This window comes from Theobroma cacao, chromosome 7 (assembly GCF_000208745.1).
Source record: "Theobroma cacao cultivar B97-61/B2 chromosome 7, Criollo_cocoa_genome_V2, whole genome shotgun sequence".
NCBI classification, from domain to species: Eukaryota; Viridiplantae; Streptophyta; class Magnoliopsida; order Malvales; family Malvaceae; genus Theobroma; species Theobroma cacao.
This window is the reverse complement of record NC_030856.1, coordinates 12,008,236-12,020,675: the sequence shown is the minus strand read 5'-3', so window position 1 is coordinate 12,020,675 and position 12,440 is coordinate 12,008,236. Positions and strand designations below refer to the sequence as shown.

At 33.0% G+C, this 12,440-nt stretch overlaps 2 long non-coding RNA genes and 1 pseudogene across 2 annotated transcripts; 2 read left to right on the top strand and 1 right to left on the bottom strand.

Moving 5' to 3' along the window:
- Positions 1,773 to 2,569, bottom strand: LOC108662784 (annotated as a pseudogene).
- Positions 5,278 to 6,329, top strand: LOC108662893. The gene is made up of 2 exons (XR_001928749.1): positions 5,278 to 5,400; positions 6,270 to 6,329. It is a non-coding gene; the product is annotated as an uncharacterized LOC108662893 (long non-coding RNA).
- On the top strand, positions 8,654 to 10,282 carry LOC108662894. The gene is made up of 3 exons (XR_001928750.1): positions 8,654 to 8,691; positions 9,330 to 9,413; positions 10,251 to 10,282. It is a non-coding gene; the product is annotated as an uncharacterized LOC108662894 (long non-coding RNA).

Here is a 12,440-nt window from a genome sequence, read left to right as displayed (position 1 = left end):
CTTAGAAAGCTTTTAGTTTGTACAAACGGTGAGTAAACTTATTATTATTGTAAATTATCTAGAGTTTATTTTTAAATGCCCTTTATGTATTTTATGAAATAAGAACGAGATTAAAACGGGATTTTTGATGTTTTAGGAATAAATGTGACAAATAAAAATATATTGTATTGATTATGAAATTGAGTAATTGGAGGCTGCAAATTACTTGAAAAATATATATTTTTTTAGGAATGACTTATGAGAAATGAGTATATGTGGCTATATTTTGTGAATGCATTGGGAAATTTATGTAAGTTGTTTTTACTACGCAGGCTGGATAAATAAATAAAAGTCACGTTATATAGTCGAAATTTTATTAAAATTGGTGGGTTAGTCACTGCAGTGATGGGTTTCCGTGGACTGCCTATTAGAGGGGCACGGTAAACCCAGTTATATAGTTACTCCGATTGTAGAGGCGAGGAGGGTAACTTCCGGGGTAGTATTAGAGCTCACTTCACGTCGAACCCCCATGTGAATGTGTAACTCGGTCAACGCCAAGAAACGGTTGGTTTTAAAAATAAAAATGTGTTTCACGTGTGAATATTTTAACACCCTTGGCGGACTCGGTTGGATGCCTCGGCCAAGGTATCCTGGAGGATTAGTTTTGGCTTGAGCCTTGTTTTAATAAAAGACATAAGCCTTAACAACTGTTTTGGTAAATTACAAATATTTTATGGTTTAAGAAATAAATTGGAAACATTATAAAATGGGTTGAAATTTGTTGTTTAAACTTGCCTCCATTTTACTCGCCTTTAGATATTTATGGTAATGTCTGTTTACTCATTGGGATTTTATAATCTCACCACCCTCCTTTCCACCCATTTCAGGTTCAGTATAGACTGTAGATAGCTGATCTCATCGAGGACTACCATTGGATCTGCATTTTCCAAACCGGAGGTTCACAGTCCTCTTTACTTTTGTTTATTCGGGGGCCTTCTTGTTATTGTAAATTAAATTAAATATTTTGGCTTACTGTGTTTCAGTATGTATAAATTTATTTAGCTTTTACGCTATAAAAATTATTCACGTATAACTCTATAAATATTGTTTTATAAGAAAATAGAATATTTTCCTTAATATTTCTTTTATTTTCTTATTATATTCAAATAACTGTAATTTTGTTTTAAATGAAGATTTTAGACTTTTAAACTCATTTTGAATATGAATTATGTATTTTGTACTTGTATATTACGTTTTAGCCAGTTTTGAAATTTTTGAGAAAAAAATGACCAAAATACCCCTGTGTGGCGAAAATTTTATTTTGATTGTTTTTGATCTAAAATAGTGTATATTCTCTAAAAACTCGATATTTAACAATGATTGCTCACAAGAAAGGAAAAAAAAACTGATATGTAAGCCTTGCGGGGTTCCGGTTGGCATTCCGGATAATGAGTGTCAATCGGGACGTCGCGGCGATTGTCATGGGCTTGAGGGAGGTTCCGGGTCGTGACATTATGATTTGGAAATGATTTGTAATCCTTCGTATTTTGATTATTTGATAACTATTGCTCACCGGGGAAGTGCGAAAGCTGATATGAGAGCCTTGCGAGGTTTCGATCGACATTCGGGGTGAAGAATGTTTGTCGAGGCTTCGCAACGGTTGTCACGGGCTCGATGGGGAGTTCCGAGTTGTGACAAGTAACTTGTATAATGCATCCCCTAGGGTCTAATTCATATTTGTTGCTTTCATAAAAAGTATACAAGGTTTAGAATGGATAGAGAACACAAAAATACTAGTGGGAAATTGCAAGTAGAGCTTGTGATTGCTTCTCATAGAGGAAACCATTTTTCTTATAGTCATTTGCAGACCAAACAAAGATACCATGGAGTTTGTTCCGACTCTTGAGATTATTAAAGGTAGCAAAGAAGTCGTTTTATGGTCACAAGCCACTGCTCCCATCATTTATAAGGCTCACTATAATCTTACCACCATTATAGTTAAAGCATTGGGTGTTGAAGTAATTCATAAACTGAGAAATTTTTGTTCCTAGATCATAGGCTTAAAATTGGAAGTTGACATAGTCTATAAGGTTACCATAGCTCTTCCACGAGGCCTTGTAATGGCTTTGAACATCATCATCATCAAATAGAGTTATGGAAGTAAATGAGATTACTCCATTTTTCTTAAGGGTTGTTATAAGGTGACTAATGCACTTAGCAAAAGAGTGAGGATCAGCCTGAATGTGCTCGCATATCAATTCCATCCAAGTTTTACTCCTTAATGATAACTGTGAAAGAAGAAATCGCACTAGAAACCCAAATATCTACAAAGGAAGGATCACAGTATGCATAGCCATCTCCCACACTATCCACTCCTAAGCTTAAGGCTACTTTAACATTATAATTTCGACTCTTGATAACCTCTTTCCCCCATTTTTGGTTTTATGATAATTCTATGTGCTGTTTCATTAAGATGTGATAGTACATTTGGTAGCTACAATCAAGCTAAGCTAAGTTGATTAATCGGATCTAGCTTCATTATATTTAATACACCTACAAACGGTGGCTTTTGCTTAAGCTTAAGCTTCATTAATTCTTTTAGTATTTGGCTTGTTAGGGATTGTCAAGCTTGAGCTTGGGTCAAGGTGTCATTTCAGCAATCTGTTTTCTTTTTTTCCCTGAAGAACAATGGCATAATCCCACTATTTGACTCCCAAATCAAAGACAAAATAAATTAGCATGAAAAATCTTAACTAAACAGTATCTTATGCCAAAGCTAATTCTAGAAAAATGAAAACATATATGGAGAAATTGATTATCTCACAAACATCATATTTAAACAGAGAGGAGAAGTATTGTTTGTTTAATATGAAAATAATACAAACTTCAAGTTTCTTGGGCTTGTTTCCTTGGAGAAGCATATCTTTTGTTTTTGCGTAGATTTGGTTAAAGTAGGTAATAAACAAAGCTGGAAAGCCTATTATGAAGACCTAGCTTCATTTGTAGTCCCAAAAAAGTATTCTAACTTACTCATCCCCCATGTTAATTAAATTGGTGACATATAAGTGATCCTTATAGTTGGCTTGGCACTGACTGAATTTTGCTAACACCAGTGTGAATCAAGTATCTTAACAAAATCATATAGTGAATTGTCAGAGTAACCCTTTCTTTGAAAAATAGTCCAACATACCTTCGAATAGGCAATTTCATCCTTTTCACTAAATAGATGCTGGAAGAGTTTTTTGTTTACATCTTTTCCCAATATCTTCACATCCTCAACAAAAGCAACATAACTACTTCCCTCTTCACTAAGAGTTTTCTTGGCCTGTTTCAACTCTATTAATTCTTGCTCAAACTCACTAGGCCCCTTGATTGAAGAAGTTTTAAGCAGTGAAGCCAATTGGATCTAGATTTCGACTCGAACTCAAAACCACACTCGAATTTCTAAGATTTATCATGGTAAGGACAGGAATGTCTAAATGGTAGATACATAGTGAAATACCCCATACTTTGATATGGTGATAAATAAAGTTGATCGAATGCAAATTGAGGTCAATTAAAATGTTTAAAAGTGATAAAAGATGAAAGGAGTAGTTTAGGATAAAATATTTCGAAAGTTAGGCATAATAAGGTATTTCGAGTACCAAAGGAGACAAGATAAAATTTTTAGAATAAAATAATATTTTATTAATGAAATAATATTAAAATATTAATATTTAGCCGGATATCGAAATCAGTCAAGAAGAAGGATCATATGGTTGATCCAAGTGGGGGAGAAGATGACAAGCCCGACTCTATAAAATATTTGTCATGACATACATGTGATGGATAGCATGTTTACATACTAAGAGAGTCTCGAAAAATTTACAAAAGTCGGTATTGTACCTAGAGGTACAATAAAGTTGAGTTAAACCTCGAACTAGGTCAAATAGAGAATTCATGATGAAATTAAGAATTTTAAAGTCCCAGAATGGTTTAATATGGTAATTCAGAGTTTGAGGTCCGATTTGGAATCAATCCGAAAATTTGATCGGTTAGGGGCAAAATGGTCATTTGCCACTTGGCGACAAAATGGGAATTCTTAGAAAAGATTTTTGGCCCCATTTGACTTATTGGAGTAAGATTTGAGGTTTAGAAGTGAAAAATTTTAATTTCGGTATAATTTGGAGTAAAAGGGTAAAATGGTAATTTTACCATCCGAAATCAAAAATTTAATTTTTGAAAGGATTTTGATCAAATTTAATTATTTGGAGTGTGAAATGAGTATGAGGAGTGAAAATTATGCATTATGGCAAATTTTCAAATTTTGGGGCAAAAATGTAATTTTTAAAACGTTCAGGGGTAAAAGGGTAATTTTGAAAAAATTTGCTCCACCAAAACTTTGAAAAAATCTGAAAATTTCACTTAAGACTTGGATAAGTCAAAGGGAATGCATGGTGAAAAAAAAGGAAGAAAGTAGGACAAGTGGATGGCTAGAAAAAAAAATTGAATTAATAAAATATTCAAAATATGAATAAAATAATATTATTCATTAAACAATAAAAAAGGCATAAAAAAATCAGCCCATAACCCATTCTTCTTCTTCAACATTCGGCCAAGCAAGAAACAAGAGAGAGAAAGGAGAAAATAAAACCCTAGCCAAGAAATTTAAAGGGAAAATAGGTGGAAATTCAAAAATCAAGTGAAAAAATGTAACATTTCTTAAATTTATCTTGTGCTTTACCTTTCCCATGCATTTCCCATCATTTTCCATGGTTGAATCATGTGATTTGAGGATGATTTCAATTCTGGTCATATGGGTTTAGAGAGAGAAAGTTGTTAGATAAATTTGATTTTGAGCTATGTTAGTGTTTAGTGTTAGTTTAGCATGTTTATGAGTAAAACAACAAGAAAAATATTTATCTTCTCCATGAATTTCCCTAGGCCGAATCTAGCCAATGGTATGTGAGGATGAGGTTGACTTTATTTTAAGAGAATTGGGTGGAAAAATGATGAATTATGAGGTTGGAAATTAAATGGGAATTTTCGGTGCAATAAATTGAAATTTTTACCCACTAGGGGTAAAAGCGTAATTTATAGTCCGGACTGATAAATTGGACCAAATTCACAGTCATTGAGGTATTGTGGATATAATTGGATAATTGAAATTGAAATGGATGGAATTGGAGTCGAATTGGGGATTTTAGGAATTTACACCGTGTATAGGCGAGTTAGGTCGGACACCGCAATTAAGCGATTGTCTAGACATTTCAAATCCTATCTAGTGCATACGCATGGATAAGAGCCTGAAATAATTTATGATAAATTGACACAATTTATTGAATTTTGTGTCATGGATTATGGATAGGTGGTGAGTCAATTGTTTCGGGTAAGAGACTGCACCCGAGGGCGGAAGATAGGAGTATTTCTACTCCTAATACTGTGAGTAAACTTATTATCGTCTTAATTATCTAGAGTAGTTTTATACAATTGTGTGATTTTATGAAAAATGGGTTTAAATGGTAAATTGCTATGTTTTAAGAGAAATTGTGATTTTATAAAATGATTTTATAAATTTTCTGAAAAATCGAATATTGGTTTTGAAAATAGAGTAATTGGAGACTGCCTGCTTGTGTTGTAAATTTATGGTTTTAAATTGAATGGCTTATGACAATAAATGAGCATGAATGGCTAAACTGATTTTGGTGTTAGAATTATTTGTACTGTGTATTCAGCCTTGAGAGGCTAGGTTGCGATAAATTGCCATGTCATGCTAGAATGAATTTTATTGATTGGTGGATTATATATTAATTATTCACTGCAGAGGGGGTTCCGTGGACCAGCCTATTAGAGGGGCACGGTAAACTCCATTATATTATTACCTCGAACGGAGAGGCGCGTAGGGTATCTCCTGGGGTAAAGCTTAGGGTTCACTTCACGCCAAACCACCACGTGAAGGGGAACTCAGCCAACGCCAAGGAACGGCTGTATTTTTCTCAAACTAAAAATATATTTTAAGTGTATATGAAATTTTAACAGCCTTGGCGGACTCGGTTGGATGCCCTGCGCAAGGTATCACTGAGTATGAGTTTTGGCACGAGCCAAAGTTTTAAGAAATTCATAAGCCAAGTTGATTACTCGATTTATATGGATTGATTTTATTTGGTTGAAATGAACTGAAAGGTAATGAAATTACAGTATGATGACTTATTTTAATTGTCTCCATTTACTCGGCTTTAGATACTTTAGATGGTATCGGTTTACTCACTAGGATTATAAAATCTCACCCCTTCTTCTTATACATTTTTCAGGCTCAGGACAGTTTGTAGATAGTCGAGTAGGGCGAGAACTAAGCTCGGAACTGCATTATAGAAAGTAAGAGTTCACAGTCTTACATCCTCTTAGTCAATTGGGGCTCACATGTCATTGCAGATCAAAACTTATATTTTGGTTATCTGTATTTCTATTCATACAATTTTTACTTTACTTTCATGTACGAAAAAATTATTTACGAATATTTCTATAAAAATTTATTTTATGAGAAAATAAAATATTTTATTTATTATTTTTGAATAGTACTAGTTGTCAACAATTTGCTTTCAAATGAATGTTTTAGATACTTAATTTGTTTTTAAATCATTAAATATATATATATATATATTTTTGCTTACCTACTACATTTTTTGCAAGTTTTGAGATTTTTGACAAAAAATTACGAAAATGCCCTTGTGAGCCAAAAAAATAATATTTTATTATTTTTATTTGAAAATGACTTATGATTTTTTTGAAATGCAAGATTTAATAACTGTTGCTCACCAGGGAGATGCGAAAGTTGATGCTAAGCCTTTTGGGATTTCGATCGACATTCGGGGTGAAAAATGTCTGTCGAGGCCTCGCGGCGGTTGTTACGGGCCCGATGAGGAGTTTCGGGTTGTGACACACAGGTAGACAAGGTGGCAAGAACAAGGGTGGCCAAAGGAAGTGGTAGGAGTAGGGGTGGCCAAGTTGGCGATAGTATCAATTCTTGACATCATTTTTACAAAAATAAAAAGGGTAAACCAATCTTTTCACTTTAAAAATTTTCTCTTCTAAGCTACTTTCTAAACCCTTCAAACTTTGGTCTCCTCTCATTTTTGAAAATTCTCTCTCCACCATCACTTATGTGCCTAAAATATGTGTTAAAAAAGATTCATGAATTAAGCAAAATTCAAATGATATAGAACTATTAAGCCAAATTCACTTAAAATGCACAAATTAAACAAATTGTACATAAAATGTGCAAATTCAACAAAATGCACATAAGATGCACCTTCTCACATAATAAGACGAATTACATCGAATACTTTAAAAAAAATATTATTCTTAGTTAAATAAATAAAATAAAATATCATTCCATCTTTTATAATTGCAATTATGACTATTGGGTTTATTAGTGAAGAAAAATAAAATAAAATATCATTCCATATTTTTGACAAATTAGGTAGTTTTTTTTTTCATGTCTGTTTTATATCATTAATAAAAAAAGTAAGGTATTTAAGATAAGCTAATCTAGAGAAGAAGATGAGAAGTTAAGCATGTTGACTATTTAAAGAGAAATTTTCCAAGAATGATGAACAAGATATTATAGAGAAGTGATGAGAGAAGAAAGAAAATAGCTTTTCACACAGTATTTCCAAAAGAGCTCATTAGATTCTCATTTCATTAAAGCTTATATACTTGATACAAATTACGAAGACCAACAAACTCCTAATATTTTGCATAAAAACCATAATCAAGGAAAGAAAGGTAAGCAATAGAAAGCATGGTAATCGAGCATTGCTTTTCTACCAAATAACAACTATGAAAGACAAATAGAACGTATGGCTTCTAACACAATTGATTGCAAGCATATCAAGGCTTTGTATCGCTTTGCAAACTCCTTTAAGTGTTGTTTAATCTGAACCATAATTGAATTCGCATGCCTTTGAACTGGTATTTCCCTAGTCTCTATGTAAAGCCAGACCTTACAAAATACTTGTCATGACATACATGTGATGGATAGCATGTTTGCATGCTAGGAGAGTCCCGAAAAATTTACAAAAGTCGGTATTGTATTTAGAGGTACAACAAAGTTGATTTAAACATCGAACTAGATCAAATAGAGATTTTGGGATGAAATTGAGAATTTTAAAGTTCCAGAATGATTTAATATGGTGATTCGGAGTTTAAGGATCAATTTGGAGTCAAACTGAAAACTTCACTATCTAAGGGTAAAATGGTAATTTTACCACTCGAGGATAATATGGGAATTTTTTTTGAAAGATTTTGATCATATTTGACTTATTGGAGTATGATTTGAGGTTGAGAAGTGAAAAATCGTAATCTTGGTATTTTTCAGAGCATAGGGGTAAAATGGTAATTTTGCCACCCATGTGGCAAAATGGTAATTTTTCACCACCCAAACACTTGTCCAGCATATGGATTTTACCCAATATTATCATGGATAATTGAGAAAATTTAAGTGGTGGAGAGAGATTGCTTAATTGTTAAGTTTAAAAATGGACCAATGAAATGGTGACACTTGGCAAGTTTGGATTTGTTATTAAATTACATTAAAAATCAGCCTATAAACCTCTCATTTCTCTCCAAATATTCGGCCAAGCAAGGAGAAGAGGGAAACAAAGAAAGAACAAACCCTAGGTGGAGAATTTCAAGAGAAAAAGTGTGAAAAATCAAGGAAAACAAGTGAAAAAGGTAGGATTTCTTAATTTAAACTTGAAATCTATTTTCCTAAAGCATTTCTCCTTATTTTTCATAGTTAAATTACATGTTTTCATGGTGAATTCATTGCTGGCCGAATGGGTATGGAGAGAGAATGATGTTGGATTGATTTGATTTTAAGTTATGTTAGTGTTTTTAGTTAGTTTGCCATGTCTAGAAACAAAACAACAAGAAAAGAATTCATTTTCCCCATCACCCATCAATGGCCGAGCCTACCTTGTATTGAGTGAGGATGAATTTGATTTTTATTTTAAGAGAATTGGTTAGAAAATGATGAATTATGGTGTGAAAAAGTAGTAGGAAAAATCACGGTGTTAATGCACCATTATTGATTGAAAATTCTAAGAAGAAAAGTGAAGATAGTTTTGCCAAATTTTAGGTTATTTGACTTGAGTTTGGTGAATTAAGGTATTGGAAAAGAAATGGAGCAATTTGGAGCTAAATTGGGCGCGTTGGCCAATTAATCGATTGATAAGACGAATTAGGCCAATATCGAATTTAGATGGTTACTCGTGCATTTTGCATTCCATATCATGCATTAGTAGTCTAAATTAGTTTAATTTCAATTTAGTACCAATGAAGTAAGTTTCTCGATTTTGTACTGTGTTAAGGTGGTGAGTCCTCCGATTAAGGCAAGGAAATTACACCCGAGGATCAGTAGTCTGAGTACTTCGAAAATCCACACTCTAGACATTGTGAGTAACCTTATCATCATTTTAATTATTTAAAGTATATTTTAATTCGGTTTTAGTGAAATTTTATGAAAAATGAGTTAAATGGCTAATTTTGGGTTTTATGAAAAAAATGAGTTGAAATAAAAAGATTTTATAAACTGTTTTGAAACTGAATGATGGTTTCGAAAATCGAGTAATTGGAGACCCCTAATATGTTGTAAATTTATGATGTGAATTGATGGCTTATGTTAATGTGTTGGCATGACTGGCTGGGTTGTGGTTTTTGTGAACTGTACGAATTGTTCTATTTTACCCTTACAGGCTAGGTAGTATTATATTAGCCCTGTCATGCTGTCAAAATTTTATTGTATGGTGGGTTTAGCTTGCTGCAGTGGGTGGATTCTGTGGACTAGCCTATTAGAGGGGCACAAAATCCAGATATATATATGTACCTCGGTCGAAGAGGTACGTAAGGTATCTCCTGAGGTATGGTTAGAGTTCACGTCATGCTGAACCACCTCGTGATGATGAACTCCGCTAACGCCAAGGAACGGCTGTGTTTTTCAAACTAAAAATATATTTACATGTATACGAAATTTTTAACAGCCTTGGCGAACTCGATTAGATGCCTTGACCAAGGTATCCCCGAGAATGATTTTGGCAGGAGTCAAGCTTTTAAAATATTCATAAGCCATGTTGACTATTTAAATGAAATGAATATTTATGTTATGAAAAACATATTTAGATGAAATGTTTTGATAGTCTCCTTTTACTCGACTTTAGATATTTTGAATGATGTTTGTTTGTTTACTCACTGGGATTATATAATCTCACCACTCTTCTTTCCACCCATTTCAGGCTCAGGATAGTGTGTTGATAGCTGATATCATCGAGGACTACCATTGGATTTGCATCCTCCAAACTGTAGGTTCATAGTCCTCTTTACTTTTGTTTATTCGGGGGCCCACTTGTTATTGTAAATTAAATTAAATACTCTGGCTTACTGTATTACAGTATGTATGAATTTATTTAGCTTTTACGCTACAAAAATTATTTACGTATAATTCTAAAAATATTATTTTATAAGAAAATAGAATATTTTACTTAATATTTCTTTTATTTTTTTATTATATCCACATAATCACAATTTCATTTTAAATAAAGATTTTAGACTTTTAAACTCATTTTTGAATATGAATTATGTGTTTTGTACTCGTATATTACATTTTAGCCGATTTCGAAATTTTTGAGAAAAATGACCAAAATACCCCTGTGAGACAAAATTATTATTTTATTTGTTTTAAGTTGGAAACAACTTAAAATCTTTTAGAACATGATATTCGGCAACAGTTACTCACAGGAGAAATGAGATACTGATATTAAGCCTTACGGGATCCCGATCGGCATTTCGGGTAATAAGTGTCTAGCGGGATACCACAGCGATTGTCACAGGCTCGAGGGGAGTACCGGGTCGTGACACTCTATGACATCCCACAAATCAAAGGCCTTAAGGTAGGATCGCATTTTCACTACCTAAAAAGGGTAATTGATACCAATAAAAACAAGGGGTGTAGCTGCATTGAATCTTGCAATTTGCATGATATTTTCAAGAAACTTTTCAAAAAATACAGATGGTTACAAGTCCCTTAAGATGATATGTTTTACATACCTTAAGCCAAAGTCAGTAATGCCTTTGACATACCTAAGAATTTTCCTAGAAGTAGTGAAATGCAGAACAGTAAGAGCTTGCATAAACCTAGATAGTAAACATGTAGCATACATTAAATCAAGTCTTGTGGCTATTAAATAAAGTAGTGAACATATCATGCTTTTGTAGATAAAACCATCTGTTGATGTTGAACCATCCTTTTTGCTAAGCTTGTCTCCTGAAGCCATTGAAGTGCTTATAGCCTTGCAAAAAGACATATTAAATTTCTTTAATAAGCCTTACAAGGAAATATAATAAAATGACACTAACATAGATGTTTAAGCCTTACAAACATGAAACAACCCATAGCATAATGTACAAGTATGTTTTTCACTAACACTGAATTGTTAAAGTGCAAACAACCATGTTTTTACCTTTAAAAATAACCTTATTCCTTCCTTAAACTACTGGTATTTCCTGCCAAGCTCTGCTAGATTTAATCAAGGGTTTTACTATCTCTATAGCTAAGAATCCAATGCAACATGGATGAACAAAGCACATCAGAGTCAAATCATGCATTGAGAGAAGCTGTGAAAGACTAGGAAATTAGCTCAAGTCCTAGAGAAGAAAAAGAAAGGAAGAGAAAAGGGAAATGTATTAAAGGAAGTACTGATTAAGATATGATTAGTCTTCAAGTCATTGGAATTTTGTATTTTTCATAATTTGGGTACAAAAGTCCTAAGTTATTTTATATCTCTTCAATTTCCACCAAGATTCGGTACAACCTATGTCACGATCCGGAACTCCCATCGAGCCCGTGACAACCGCCGCGACGTCTCGATTGACATTCATTACCCGGAATGTCAACCGAAACCCCGCAAGGCTTTAATATCAGCTTCTCATTTCCCCTGTGGGTAACTGTTTCCAAATACCACATTTTAAAAGATTTTAAACTGTTTCCAACTTAAACAAATAAAATAATAATTTTCGTCTCACAGGGGTATTTTTGTCATTTATCCCAAAAATCTCAAAATCATCTAAAAATATAGTATGTAAGTGGAAAACACATATTTCTTAATCAAAAATAATTTTGGATGTCTAAACATTCGTTTTAAAATGGAATTATGACTGTTATAATAAAATAAAAATATTCAATAAAATATTCAATTTTCACATAAAACGATATTTTAAGAACACTGCATAAATAATTTTTATAGCGTAAAAGCAAAATAAATTCTTACATACCGTAATACAGATAACCAAAGTATAGAATTTAATTTACAGTGACACGTGGGCCCACGAATGACCAAAAGTATCAAAAGAAATGAACCTACAGTCTTTGGATGTGGCAAGTTCAACTGTAATCCTCGCCGATATCAGTTATCTACAATCTATTCTGA